Genomic DNA, 14,872 nt, shown 5'->3' with positions numbered 1-14,872 from the left:
ACAGAGGCTAGCTCCTTGTGACCTCTTTCAGTCATTATCCAGTTCCAAGATTAACCGCTTTCTGACTTCTATAGTCATAGATTAGTTTTGCCTATATTTGAATTTCATATACATGGAATCATACAGAGTATGAACTCTTTTGAATCTGACTTCTTTCAGCATTGTCTGTGAGCTTTATCTATTTTCAAAGTATCAATAATTTGTTCTTGGGAATTCCCTAATTGTCCAGTGGTTAAGATTCCAAGCTTTCACTACCAGAGGCCTGGGTTTGATTCCTGGTCAGGGAACTAAAATCCCTGCAAGCCATGCAGCGCTGCCAATAACAACAACAACAACAACAACAATAATAATAATAATCTGTCCTTTTTCATTGCTGTGTAGAATTCTTTCTTAAAATTAACTTTCTCTGTGATGACCTACAGAGAAGTCAATGGCACCCCACTCTAGTACTCTTGCCTAGAAAATCCCATGGACGGAGGAGCCTAGTAGGCTGCAGTCCATGGAGTCACTAAGAGTCAGACACGACTGAGCAACTTCACTTTCGCTTTTCAATTTCAGGCATTGGAGAAGGAAATGGCAACCCACTCCAGTGTTCTTGCCTGGAGAATCCCAGGGATGGGCGAGCCTGGTGGGCTGCCGTCTATGGGGTCTCACAGAGTCGGACATGACTGAAGCGACTTAGCAGCAGCAGCAGCAGCAGCAGCAGCAGTAATGACCTAGAAGGATGGGATGGGGGGAGGGGAAGGAAGCTCAGGAGGGAGGGGATTATATCTATAATTATGGCTGACTCATGGTGTTGTATGGCAGAAACCAACACAACATTATAAAGCAACTTTCCTCCAATTAAAAAAATTAACTTTCATTTTGTGGATATATCATAATGTAGATAACAAATCCTCTATTGATGGATATATAAATGGTTTTCATCTTGGTACAAACACTACTGCAGTACATATGTTTATTCATGCACCCTTGCCAATATGTATATCAATAGGATAAAATCCTAGATATGTATATGCTAGGTGAAATATTCTGTGCATTATTAATTTTAATAGATTTTACCAGATTGTCTTCCAAAGAGGATATATTAATTTATAAATCCGTCAGCAGTATATATATGAGTCTGATTCTCATCACCCTTGCTAACTATTAACAATTTATAAATTGAGGTATAGTTGATTTATAATACTATACTAGTTTCAGGTATATAACATAATGATTCAAAATTTTTATAGATTATATAGCATTTAAATTATAGGGACTTCCCTGCTGGTCCAGTGGCTAAAAACTCATGCTTCTGGGTTTGATCCCTGATCGAGGAACTAGATCCCACATGCCACAACTGAGAGTTTGCATGCTGCAGCTAAAGACCCTGCTTGCCACAACGAAGACTGGAGATTCTGTGTGCTACAGCTAAGACTTAGCAGAGCCAAATAAATACATAAATGAATAAGCAGAACTTGAAAAAATTAAATTATTATAAAATATTGGCTATATTCCCTGTGTTGTATAGTATATCCTTGTAGCTTATTTATTTGTTTTTGGCTGCACTGGGTCTTCATTGCCGCACGTGAGCTCTCTCTGGTTGCAGTGAGCTGAGGCTACTCTCTAGTTCTGGTATGCAGGCTTCTCATTGCAGTAACTTGTTGTGGAGCACAGGCTCTAGGGCATGCAGGCTTCAATAGTTGTGGCACACAGGCTTAGTTGCCCCGCTGCGTGTGGTATCTTCCTAGACCAGGGATCTGACTCGTGTGCCCTACACTGGCAGGTGGATTCTTAACCACTGGACCACCATGGAAGTCCACATAGCTTATTTATTTTACACATAATTTTATATTTTAGACTTCACATATAAGTGGCAACATAAATTATTTTCTCTGTCTTATTTCACTAAGCATAATACCTACAGGTCCATCCATGTTGTTGTAAATGGCAAAATTTTATTCTTTAACACATCTCATTTATCCATTCATTTGTTAATGTACACTTACTTTGCTTCTATATCATGGCTATTGTAAATAATGCTGCTATGAACATCATGAACTCCTTACTGTCAAATTCAGGCTTAAATTGAAGAAAGTAGGAAAAACCACTGGACCATTCAGGTATGACCTAAATCAAATCCCTTTTGATAATACAGTGGGAGTGAGAAATAGATTCAGGGGATTAGATCCGATAGAGAGAGTGCCTGAAGAACTATGAATGGAGGTTCGTGACATGGTGCAGGAGGCAGGGATCAAGACGATCTCTAAGAAAAAGAAATGCAAAAAGGCAAAATGGTTATCTGAGGAGGCCTTACAAATAGCTGTGAAAAGAAGAAAAGCAAAAGGCAAAGGAGAGAAGGAAAGATATACCCATTTGAATGCAGAGTTCCAGTAAGAAAGCCTCCCTCAGTGATCAATGCAAAGAAATAGAGGAAAACAATAGAATGGGAAAGACTAGAGATCTCTTCAAGAAAATTAGAGATACCAAGGGAACATTTCATGCAAAGATGGGCACGATAAAGGACAGAAACTGGACCTAACAGAAGCGGAAGATATTAAAAAGAGTTGGCAAGAATACACAGAAGAACTATACAAAAAAGATCTTCATGACCCAGATAACCACAATGGTATGATCACTCACTTAGAGCCAGACATCCTGGAATGTGAAGTCAAGCAGGCCTTAGGAAGCATCACTACAAACAAAGCTAGTGGAGGTGATGGAATTCCAGTTGAACTATTTCAAATCCTAAAAGATGATGCTGTGAAAGTGCTACACTCTATATGCCAGCAAATTTGGAAAACTCAGCAGTGGCCACAGGACTGGAAAAGGTCAGTTTTCATTCTAATCCCAAAGAAGGGCAATGTCAAAGAATGTTCAAACTACCACACACTTGCACTCATCTCACATGCTAGTAAAGTAATGCTCAAAATTCTCCAAGCCAGACTTCAACAGTATGTGAACTGTGAACTTCCAGATGTTCAAGCTGGATTTAGAAAAGGCAGAGGAACCAGAGATCAAATTGCCAATATCCACTGGATCATCAAAAAAGCAAGAGTTCCAGAAAAACATCTACTTCTGCTTTATTGACTATGCCAAAGCCTTTGACTGTGTGGATCACAATAAACTGTGGAAAATTCTGAAAGAGATGGGAATACCAGACCACCTGACCTGCCTCTTGAGAAATCTGTATGCAGGTCAGGAAGCAACAGCTAGAACTGGAGATGAAACAACAGACTGTTTCCAAATAGGGAAAGGAGTATGTCAAGGCTGTATATTGTCACCCTGCTTATTTAACTTTTATGCAGAGTACATCATGAGAAATGCTGGGCTGGATGAAGCACAAGCTGGAATCACGCTTGCTGGGAGAAATATCAATAATGTCTGATATGCAGATGATATCACCCTTATGGCAGAAAGTGAAGAAGAACTAAAGAGCTTCTTGATGAAAGTGAAAGAGGAGAGTGAAAAAGTTGGCTTAAAACTCAACATTCAGAAAACTAAGATCATGGCCTCTGGTCCCATCACTTCATGGCAAATAGATGGGGAAACAGTAGAAACAGTGACAGACTTTATTTTGGGGGGCTTCAAAATCACTGCAGATGGTGACTGCAGCCATGAAATTAAAAGACTCTTGCTCCTTGGAAGAAAAGTTATGACCAACCTAGACAGCATATTAAAAAGCCAGAGACATTACTTTGCCAACAAAGGTCCATCTAGTCAAGGCTATGGTTTTTTCAGTAGTCATATATGGATGTGAGAATTGGACTATAAAGAAAGCTGAACACTGAAGAATTGATGCTTTTGAACTGTGGGGTTGGAGAAGACTCTTGAAAGTCCCTTGGACTGCAAAGAGATCCACCCAGTCCATCCTAAAGGAAATCAGTCCTGAATATTCATTAGAATTATTGATGCTGAAGCTGAAGCTGAAGCTCCAATACTTTGGCCACCTGATGCAAAGAGCTGACTCATTTGAAAAGACCTTGATGCTGAAAAAGATTGAAGGCAGGAAGAGAAGGGGACAAGAGAAGATGAGATGGTTGGATGGCATCACCGACTCAATGGACATGAGTTTGAATAAACTCCAGGAGTTGATGATGGACAGGGAGGCCTGGTGTGCTGCAGTCCATGGAGTCGCAAGAGTCGGACACACTGAGCAAGTGAACTGAACTGATGAACTTTGGGGTATATCTGTTTTCTTTGCGTGTGTGTGTTTATTTCTATTTTCTTTTTTTTAATATAAATTTATTTATTTTAATTTGAGGTTAATTACTTTACAATATTGTATTGGTTTTGCCATACATCAATATGAATCCACCACGGGTGTACACGTGTTCCCCATCCTGAACCCCCCTCCCACCTCCGTCCCCATACCATCCCTGTGGGTCATCCCAGTGCACCAGCCCCAAGCATCCTGTATCCTGTATCGAACCTTCTGTTTTCAAATTAGTGTTTTCATTTTCTTTGAATATATGCCCAAGTGTAGAATTGCTGGATCATATGGTAATTCTGTTTTCAGTTTTTTTGTACAATCTCCATACTGTTTTCCACTGTGGCTGCACCAATTTACATTCCCACCAACAGTGTACTGGGGTTCCCTTTTCTCCATATCCTCACCAACACTTGTTATTTGTTGTCTCTTTGATGATAGCCATTCTGACAGGTGTGAGGTGATATCTCATTGTGGTTTTGATTTGCATTCCTCTGATGACTAGCAGTGTTGAGCATCTGTTGACCATCTATGTGTCTTCTTTGGAATAATATTTATTTAGATCTTCTGCCCATTTTAAAATCAGATTTTTTTTTATATTGAGCTGTATGTAGTATTTATATATTTTGGATATTAACCCCTAGTCAGTCATATAATTTGCAAATAAATATTTTTTTCCATTCAGTAGGCTGCCTTTCCATTTTCTTGATCATTTCTTTGTTGAGCAAAAGCTTTTATGTTTAATGAGGTCCCGTTTGGTTATTTTTGCTTTTATTTCCTTTGCCTTAATTGACAGATCCAAAGAAATATTGCTGTGGTTTATGTCAAAGAGAGTTCTGTCTGTGCTCTGTTTTAGGAGTTTTAAAGTTTATTTTTGTATATGGTATTATATAATGTTCTAATTTCAGTTTTTACATGTAGCTGTCCAACATTCCTGGTACCACTTATTGAAGAGACTGTCTTTTTCCATTGTGATTAATTGACCTAGGTGTGTGATTTTATTTATTTATTCTGTTCCACTGATTGATGTGTCTGTTTTTGTGCCAGTACCATACTACTTTGATTATTATAGCTTTGAGGTATAGTCTGAAGTCAGAGAGCATCATTCTTGAGTTCTGTTCTTTCTCAAAATTGTTTTGGTTATTTGGGATCTTCTGTGTTTCCATGCAAATTTTAAAATTATATGTTCTAGTTCTGTGAAAAATACTATGGGTGTTTTGTTAGGGATTGCATTGAATCTGTACATCACCTTGGGTAGTATTTTAACTACTAAGTTTTCCAATCCATTAACACAGTATATCTTTCTACCTGTTTGTGCCATCTTGAATTTCTTTCATCAGTATATTATAGTTTTCTGAGTACCAGTCTTTTATTTCCTTAGTTAGATTTATTCCTAAGTATTTTATTCCTTTTGGTGTGATTGTAAATTAAATTGTTTCCCTAATTTTTCTTTCTAGTAGTTTCTTGTTAGTGTATAGAAATGCAATAGATTTCTGTATATTAATTTTGTATCCTGCACTTTACCAAATGATGAGCTCTACTCTTTTTTTGGTGGTGTCTTTAGAATTTTCGATGTATAGTATTAGGTGGTCTGCAAAAAATAACAATTTTCTTTCCTTTCCAATTTGAATGCCTTTTATTTCTTCTTCTTGTCCAATTGCCATGGATAAGACTTCCACTATTGTGCTGAATAAAAGTGGCAAGAGTGGGCATCTTTGTCTTGTTCCTGATTTTAGAGGAAAAGCTTCCTGCAATTAACCATTGAGTATGATGTTAGGTGTGGGCTCATCATATATGGCCTTTATTATGTTGATGTATGTTCCCTCTGTGGGCTTCACAGGTGGCACAGTGGTAAAGAATCTGCCTGCCAATGCAAGAGACGCAGGTTTGATCCCTGTGTCAGGAAGATCCACTGGAATAGGAAATGGCAAACCACTCCAGTATTCCTGTCTGGAAAATTCCATGGACAGAGGAGCCTGGTGAGCTACAGTCCATGGGGTTGTAAAGAGCTGGACATGACTGGGTGACTGAGCACGCATGCACACATGTTCCCTTTATACCCACTTTGTTTTTTTACTCTTTGGCTATGCTGCGTGGCTTGTAGGAGGAAGCACAGAGTCCTAACCTCTGGACTGCCAGGGAATTCCCTTTTTTTCTATACCACTTTTGTAGAAAGTTTTTTAATCATAGATGAATGCTGAATTTTGTCAAAAGCTTTTTCTGCATCTATTGAGATGATCATAAGATTTTCATTCTTCAGTTTGTTAATGTGGTGTATGACATTAATTGATTTGTAGATATTGAACCATTCTCACATACCTGGGATAAACCCCACTTGATCATGGTGTATGATCCTCTAATGTATTATTGAATTTGGTTAGCTAATATTTTGTTGAGGATATTTGCATCTAAGTTCATCAATGATAATTGGCCTATAATTTTCTTTTTTTGTGATATCCTTGTCTGGTTTTGGTATCAAGGTGATGTTGGCCTCATAGAATGAGTTCCAAAGTGTTCCTTCCACTGCAAATTTTTTTAATAGCTTGAGAAATATCAGTGTTAACTCATCTTTAAATGTTTGTTTGGTAGAATTCCCCTGTGAAGCCATCTGGTCTTGGTCTTTTGTTTGTTGGGAGATTTTTTATTATTATCACTGATTCAGTTTCATTACTGGCGATTAGTCTATTCATATTTTCTGTTTCTTCTTAGTTCAGTCTTGGGAGATTGTGCATTTCTAGGAATGTGTCCATTTCTTTTAGGTTGTCCATTTTATTGGCATATGGTTGTTTGTAGTAGTCTCTTATGATCCCTTTAATTTCTATGGTACCATTTGTACTTTCTTTTTCATTTCTGATTTTATTGATTAGGGCCCTTTCAGTTTTTTTTTTTTAATGTTTATTTATTTTTGGCTGTGTTGGGTCTTCATTGCTGCACAGGCTTTTCTCTAGTTGTAGCAAGAGGGGGCTACTCTCTAGTTGAGGCGCACAGGCTTCTTATTGTGGTAGCTTCCCTTGTGGAGTACAGGCTCTAGGGCTCATGGGCTTCAGTGGTTGTGGCTCATAGGCTCCAGAGCACAGGCTCAATAGTTGTGTCACATGGGCTTAATTGCTCTGTGACATGTGGGATCTTCCCAGATCAGTGATTGAACCTGAGTCGCCTGCATTGGCACATGGATTCTTTACCACTGAGCCACCAGGGAAGCCCCTTGTTTTTATTTTTTTTCTTGATGAATCTGGCTACATGTTTATCAATTTTATTTATCTTTTCAAAGAGTTAACTTTTAGTGTCATTGATATTTTCCATTGTTTTTTAGTCACTATTTCATTTGTTTTTCTCTGATTTCTTTCCTTCTACTAACTTTGTCTTTTGTTCTTCTTTTTCTAGTTCCTTTAGGTGTAAGATTTGTTTATTTGATATTTTTCTTGTTTCTTGAGGTAAGCTCGTATCACTGTATTTATTTATTTATTTGGCTACACTAGCCTTAGTTGCAGCATGTGGGATCTTCAGTTTCAACATACAGAATCTTTAGTTGTAGCATATGGGCCCTAGTTCCCTGACCAGGGATCAAACTGGGGCTCCCTGCATTGGGATCAAGGAGTCTTATCCACTGGACCACCAGAGAAGTCCCTTGTATCACTATAAACTTCCCTCTTAGAACTGCTTTTGCTGTGTCCTATAGATTGTGGATCATTGTGTTTTCGTTTTCTTTTGTCTCCAGGTATTTTTAAAATTTTATCCTTGATTTCTTCACTGATCCTTTGGTTTGTTTAGTTTCCACGTATTTGTGGTTTTTTTTTTTTTTTGCAGTTTTATTTTCTTGTAGTTGATTTCTAGTCTCAGTATTGTGGCTGGAAAAGATATGATACTTGATATGATACTAGTTTTCTTTTCTTTTTTTTTTACATTTCAATTTTTTTTCTTTAAAAGGAGTGAGTTGTGTACAGGAGGGTTAAATGCTTTATAGACAAGAAAAAAAAAACTGCGCTAGAACCAACTTATTCATCATATTCTTCCTCCTCATCCTCTTCATCTTCTTCCTCCTCCTCATCCTCTTCATCTTCCTCATCTTCCTTCTTTTTCTTGCTTTTTTCAGCCTTGACAACTCCTTTTTTTGCTGCATCAGGCTTCCCTTTAGCTCGGTATGCAGCAATATCCTTTTCATACTTTTCCTTCAGCTTAGCAGCCTTCTTCTCATAAGGCTGCTTATCATCCGCAGCAGTGTTATTCCACATCTCTCCCAGTTTCTTTGCCACATCGCCAATGGACAGGCCAGGATGTTCGCCTTTGATTTTTGGACAATACTCAGAACAAACCAAGAAAAAGGCCGAAGGAGGCCTCTTGGGTGCATTGGGATCCTTGAACTTCTTTTTTGTTTCCCCTTTAGGAGGGACATAAGTTTTCATTTCTCTTTTATAACGGGCCTTGTCTGCCTTTGCCATGTCTTCAAATTTTCCTTTCTCTTTAGCAGACATGGTCTTCCACCTCTCTGAGCACTTCTTAGAAAACTCTGAGAAGTTGACTGAAGCATCCGGGTGCTTCTTTTTGTGCTCCTCCTGGCAAGTTTGCACAAATAATGCATATGATGGCATTTTGCCTCTTGGCTTCTTAGGATCTTCTTTGCCCATGTTTAATTATTCTTCCTCCGCGAGGCGCAGAGTTGCCCAGTGCCCGTCCGGCTCCCACTTGCCCTGGTACTGTCTCTATGGAGCTCAGTGTACTGCAATGGCTGTGAGAGTGGGAGCCAGACACTGATACTAGTTTTCTTAAATGTACTGAAACTTAGTTTAATGGCCTAGCATTTGATCTCTTCTGCCTAGCATTCCATGTGCACTAGAAAAGAGTGTATATTCCACTGTTATTGGATGGAACGTACTATATTTATCTATTAAGTCCATTTGGACTAATGTTTTATATAAGACCAGAGTTTCCTTGTTTATTTTTCATCTAGATTATCTGTCCATTGATGGAAATGGAGTGTTAAAATCACCTAGTATGATTTTGTTGCTGTCAGTTTCTCCCTTTATGTCTGTTAATATTTTCTGTGTGTATTTAGGTGCTCTTATGTTGGACGCATATATATTTCCTATTGTTATATCTTCTTTTTGTGAGGAAGCTTTGCCACAGCATGCAAGATCTTAGTTCCCTGATCAAGGATCAAACCTGTGCCCCATACAGTGGAAGCACAGAGTCTTAACCATTGGACAGTCAGGGAAATCCCTGTTATATCTTCTTCTTGGATTGATCCCTTAATCATTATGTAATACCCTTCTTTGTCTCTTGTTACAGTCTTTGTTTTGGTATATATACACTACTTATATAAAATAGATAAGTAGTGAGAACCTACTATATAGCACAGAGGACTCTACTCATACTCTGTAGTGACAAAGGGGATGTATTACATGTATAGCTGATTCAATGTGCTCTATAGCAGAAACTAACAACATTGTAAAGCAACTAAATTCCAATAAAATTTTTAATAACCTATAAAATAAAGTCTATTTTGTCTGATATAAGTATTGCTACCCCAGCTTTCTTTTGATTTCCATTTGCATGAATACCTTTTTCCATACCCTCACTTTCAATCTGTGTGTGTCTTTGGATCTGAAGTGTGTCTCTTGTAGGCAGTGTATATTTGGATCTTGTCTTTGTATCCGTTCATTTACTCCATGTCTTTTAATTGGAGCATTTAGTGCATTTCCATTTAGTGTATTACCCATTATTGATGGATACATACCTATTGCCATTTGGTTAATTACTTGGGGGTCATTTTTGTAATTTTTTTGATCGTCTCTTATTCTTTTGTTCTATTCTCTTGTAATTTGATGACTGTCTTTAGTGTTAGTTTGGATTCCTTTCTTTTTGTGTATGTGTTTCTATTATAGATTTTTATTTTGTGGTTATCAGGTGTGTGTGCATGTATAAAATCAATGTATATACACATATATGTGATTAAGCTGCTAATCTCTTCATTTCAAAGGCATTTTAACAGCCCTGCATTTTTACTTTCCTCACCCCATGATTACTGTTTTTGACATCATGTTTTACATCTTTTCATCTAGTGTAGCCTTTAACAACTTATTGATTTTTAGTGCTTTTATTTTAAAACTTTCCAACTAGCTTTGTACGTGGTTGATTTACTACGTTTACTGTATATTTGCCTTTATCAGTAAGCTTTTTCCTTTAGTAATTTTCATGTTTATAGCTGTGGCCTTTTCTTTTTTACTTCCCTTTAAAATTTCTTATAAAGCTGGCTTGGTGGTGCTGAACTCATTTTTTTGCCTGTCTGTAAGACTTTTACAGATTTGATTTGATTCCTCCATCAGATCTGAATGAAAGCCTTGCTGGGTAGAGCATTCTTGATTGCAGGTTTTTCCTTTACTTATATTTGTTTTTTTCCTTTACTTCACTTTATATGTATTGTGCCACTTCCTTCTCACCTGAAAAGTCTCTGCTGAAGTTAGGTGATAGTTTTATGGGAATTCCTTTGTATGGTATGTGTTGCTTTTCCCTTGCTGCTTTTTATATTCTCTTTATCTTTAATTTTTGCCCTTTTAATTACAGTGTATCTTGGTATGGTCCTCCTTGAATTGATCCTGTTTAGGACTTTGTGCTTCCTGGACCTGGATATCTGGATATCCAGGATAGGGAAGTTTCGAGTTATTATGTCTTCAAAAAGTTCTCTGTCCGTTTCTCTCTCTTCTCCCCCTGGGACCCCTGTAATGTGAATGTTAGTATACTTGATGTTGTTTCAGAGGTCTCTTAAACTGTCCTCTTTTCATTCTTTTTTCTGTTTTACTTTGGTGATTTCCACTACTCTGTATGCCAGCTTGCTGATCCATTCCTCTGTATCATTTAGTGTACTTTTAATTCCTTTTAGTGTAGTTTTCATTTCACTTATTGTATTCTTCATCTGTTTGGTTGTTCTTTATATATTCTAAGTCTTTGTTAAAAACTTCTAACTTCTCAGTCTATTCATCTCTTCTTATCCTGAGTTCTTTGATATGTTTACAATCATTACTTTGACCTCTATATTGGGTAGATTGTCTATCTTCACTTCACCTAGTTCTTCTGGAGTTTTACCTTGTTCCTTCATTTGGAACCTGTTCCTCTGTCACCTTATTCTGCCTAATTTGCTGTTTTTATTTCTATGTATCTGGTAGATTGTTTATGTTTCTCAACCTTGGAGAAGTAGCCTTTTGTAGGAGACATCTTATGTGTCCCAGCAGCACACTTCCCTGTTGTCACCAGAGCTATATGCTCTAGAAATGGTTCCTTCTGTTATGGTGGGTTGACTACTATGGGTGGTCTCATAGGTGTGGCCCACCCCTGGTTTGGTTGGTTTTCAGACCCTGCATTGTATAGAGGCTACTAGCTGCTGGTCAGCAGGGTCAGGTCACAAGATCTTGGCTAAAGGACCCAGGTTTGGTAGGGGGTGGTCCTGGGTGCTTGCTCACTGGTGGGCAGAATCAGTTTCTAGGATGGATTTCCTTCATCTAGTGTCAGCCTTCTGAATGGGGCTGGTGAATGAGGCTGGTTCCTGATGTGCCTAGCTGCAGGTTCCCGGGTATTCCATTCCTGATACTGGCCCACTGGTAAATAGGGCTAGGTGGCTGGCTGAGGAGTCCAAGGCATCTCAGTGATGGTATTGGCCTGCTGATAGGTGTGGCTAGGGCCCAGGTGGTCCCAAGGCTAATTAATGCCAGCTCATTGGTGTGCAGAGCCAGGTCTTGGTATCTCTGGCTTCAGGGCCCTATGCATCCCAAAGGTGGTTTCAGCTCACTGGTGTATGGGGCTGGATCCCAGAGCTGCTGGCTAAGGAGCCTAGGGTGTCCCTGGGCTGCTCTCTGCCTGCTGATGTTTTGCCTGGGTCCTGAGAAGGCAGGCTGTGGGGCTGTGGTGATCCTGAGGCCAGTGTCTATCCATTGGTTGGCAGGGTTGGAGTCCAAGAGATCTCACCAGTGGTGCCCACTCACCAGTGGGTGAAGCTGGGTCCTGGCACTAGTGCCAATCCACTTGTGGGTAGAACCAGGTCCTGGGGTCTCTGGCTGCAGGGCTGAGGGGTCCCAGAGCTGATGTCTGGCCACTGGTGGTTGAGACCAGTTCTTGACATGGCTGCAGGGTCTGGGGTATCCTCAAGCTTGTGTCAGCCCACTGGTGATTGAGGATGGATCCTGGTGGCTGAGGGGCTCAAGAGATCTCAGAGCTGATGTTGGCCTGCTGGTGGGTGAGGGCATAGCCCAGTAGGTTCCAGGGCTAGTGCCAGCCTGCTAGTGGGTGGGCTAGGTCCTGCCATGGCAGGTTGTGGTGCTACAGTGGTCCTTGGGCAGGTGTCTGCCCACTGGTGGGTGAGGCTGGTTCCAAGGCTAGAGCTTGCTCATGGGTGGGTGGGTCCAGGTCACAGGGTGTCCTGAGGCTGGTGCCTGCCCACTGGTGGACAGAGCTGAGTCCTGGGGGTCTCTGGCTGCAGGGCTTTGGGAGTCCTGGGTCTAGTGCCTGTGCTCTGGTGTATAGGACTGGGTCCTGGGCCCTCTGCGGACAGGGCCATGTCCAGAGACAGCTGTGGGTTCAGAGGGTTTTAAGACTGCCTGCCTGCTGGTGTGTGTGGCTGTTCCTGCCTGGCTAGTTACTTGGCCTGAAGCATCCCAATATGGGTGCCTACAGGCTGGTGGGCAGGAGTGGGGCAGCATCCCAAGGCTAATAAACTAGAAGCAGGATTCCAAAATGGTGCTTGCCAGCCCCAGTGTCTATGTCTCCAGGATGAGACATATGTCTATGTCCAGTTGCCTCTTGCCTCTCTGGAAGGCTCTCCAAGATCAACAGGTGGGTCTGACCTAAGCTTCTTTCAAATTACCGCTTCAGCCCTGGGTCCTGGAGCATATGAGATTTTGTATGCCCTTTAAGACTGGAGTCTCTATTTCCCATAACCCTCTGGCTCCCCTGAAAGTAAGCCCCACTGGCCTTCAAAGCCAAACATTCTGGGGATCATCTTCCTGATATTGGACATTTGGACTGGGGAGCCTGATGTGGGGCTCCCATCTATAGGTTGCTCACTCTGGGGTGTGGGTCTCAACTATACCGTGACTCTGGCCCTCCTACTCATCTCATTGTGGTTCCTTCTTTACAACTTTAGTTGTAGGATATCTTTTCTGCTAGATTCTGTTCTTTTCTCATCAATAGTTGCTCTCATCAAATAGTTGCAATTTTGGTGGTGCCAGTGAGAGGAGATGAGCTTAGAGTCTTCCTGCTCGGCCATTTTGACCAATAAAGAAACTAGTAAGAAATATTTTTATCTTTGACAATCTGACAGGTTAGGAACCTATAACTAATAATTCTTTTTTTTACTAAAAATACATGTACATGGCAAAAAACAACACAAACAATATAAAAGGATATACAATTGAAATTATAACCTCTGTTCCCTCAGTTCCCTTTCCAGAGATGCCCCCTGTCAGTTTCTTGTTTATTCCTCCAGATATCTTGTATGTAAACCATGTATATACAAGTATAATAAACGGGTGTATATGTGTGTGTGCACATGGATTTGAATATCTGTCTGTCTGATTTACTGATGAAAACATCTGAACATACTTATTTGTTCATGTGGGTTAGTATATTTTAGGGAAAATTCCTAGAGGTATGATTGTTGTATCAATGTATTATAGTGATTGATATCATTCCCAGCCCAGTATCCATGCCATGTCTTCACCATTGTTCAGCAGTCATAAAGTTTGAAGAGAGTGGAATTGATCTCACTCCCAGCTTCAAGAGTGGGTGCACCACCGTGTAACATGATCAAAGTAAGTCTATCCCCTATGCCTTGGTTATTGGTTCAGGCAAGCCAGGCCTTCGCCAATCAATGCATACTGTCCTGTCAAAGGGAAAGTTCAGGAATGGTCCAGTGATACCAAGTCAATGAAATGTTAGAAGATATTTGTTAATGTATTGGGAGGAAGAAGGTTGATTTTCGTTTTTTTTTTTTTCCTTTGCTGTTGTGAGAGAGAATAAAAGCCAGCTTTGTCTCTTCTTTTGCACAGTATGTTGTAGCTGATGTGAAGAGTTCAAGTGCTGCAGCCCCTTTGCTACCAAGAACGGAGTCAAACAGTGGAGCTCACACTTGGGATGACTGAACTGACAGATGGTAGGAAATTAGGTCCTTGGTGATATTGTTGATCCACAGAAGCAAACCAATTTCCAAGCCCACTCATCCCCTGGAATTTGCATTACTGGAACCAATAGATCATCTTTATTGTTTAAGACTATTGGAGTTGAGTTTTCTGTAACTTACAAATAAAAAAGCATATAAACTTTATTTTTTTCCTTTTTTAGAAAGGTTTTTATTGGTGTATAGTTGATTTACAATGCTGTATTAGTTTCAGGTGTACAGCAAAGTGATTCAGCTATACATATACATGTATTCAAAAATGTGGAACACTTCGTGAATTTGTGTATCATCCTTACTCAGGAGCTGTGCTAACCTTTAGATCATTCTAACTGTAGTAATGTGCTGTAGTAATGTAGTAAAGTGTGCCAAAGTGAGCACATTTTAAAATTTTTTGATAAGTTGCCTTACAAAAGATGTGCAGATTTACAATCCAACAACAAAATATGAGTGTTTCTCCATAGCCTTGCCAAATAATATATTATCAAACTATCTGCTACTGCCATTTTTATAGGAAAAGA

At 39.8% G+C, this 14,872-nt stretch overlaps 1 non-coding gene and 1 pseudogene across 2 annotated transcripts; one reads left to right on the top strand and one right to left on the bottom strand.

Moving 5' to 3' along the window:
* Positions 1–6,130: 6,130 nt before the first annotated feature.
* Positions 6,131–14,484, top strand: LOC102188837. Its single transcript, XR_001917584.1, has 3 exons — positions 6,131–6,171; positions 13,874–13,989; positions 14,227–14,484. It is a non-coding gene; the product is annotated as an uncharacterized LOC102188837 (transcript).
* Positions 8,124–8,914, bottom strand: LOC102189105 (annotated as a pseudogene). The gene has a single exon (XR_001297523.2). The product of XR_001297523.2 is annotated as a high mobility group protein B1 pseudogene (transcript).
* Positions 14,485–14,872: the final 388 nt, after the last annotated feature.

Source organism: Capra hircus (assembly GCF_001704415.2).
Source record: "Capra hircus breed San Clemente chromosome X unlocalized genomic scaffold, ASM170441v1, whole genome shotgun sequence".
Taxonomy (NCBI): domain Eukaryota; kingdom Metazoa; phylum Chordata; class Mammalia; order Artiodactyla; family Bovidae; genus Capra; species Capra hircus.
Note: the sequence above shows the minus strand (reverse complement) of the source record. Positions and strands in the feature narration are given on the sequence as shown.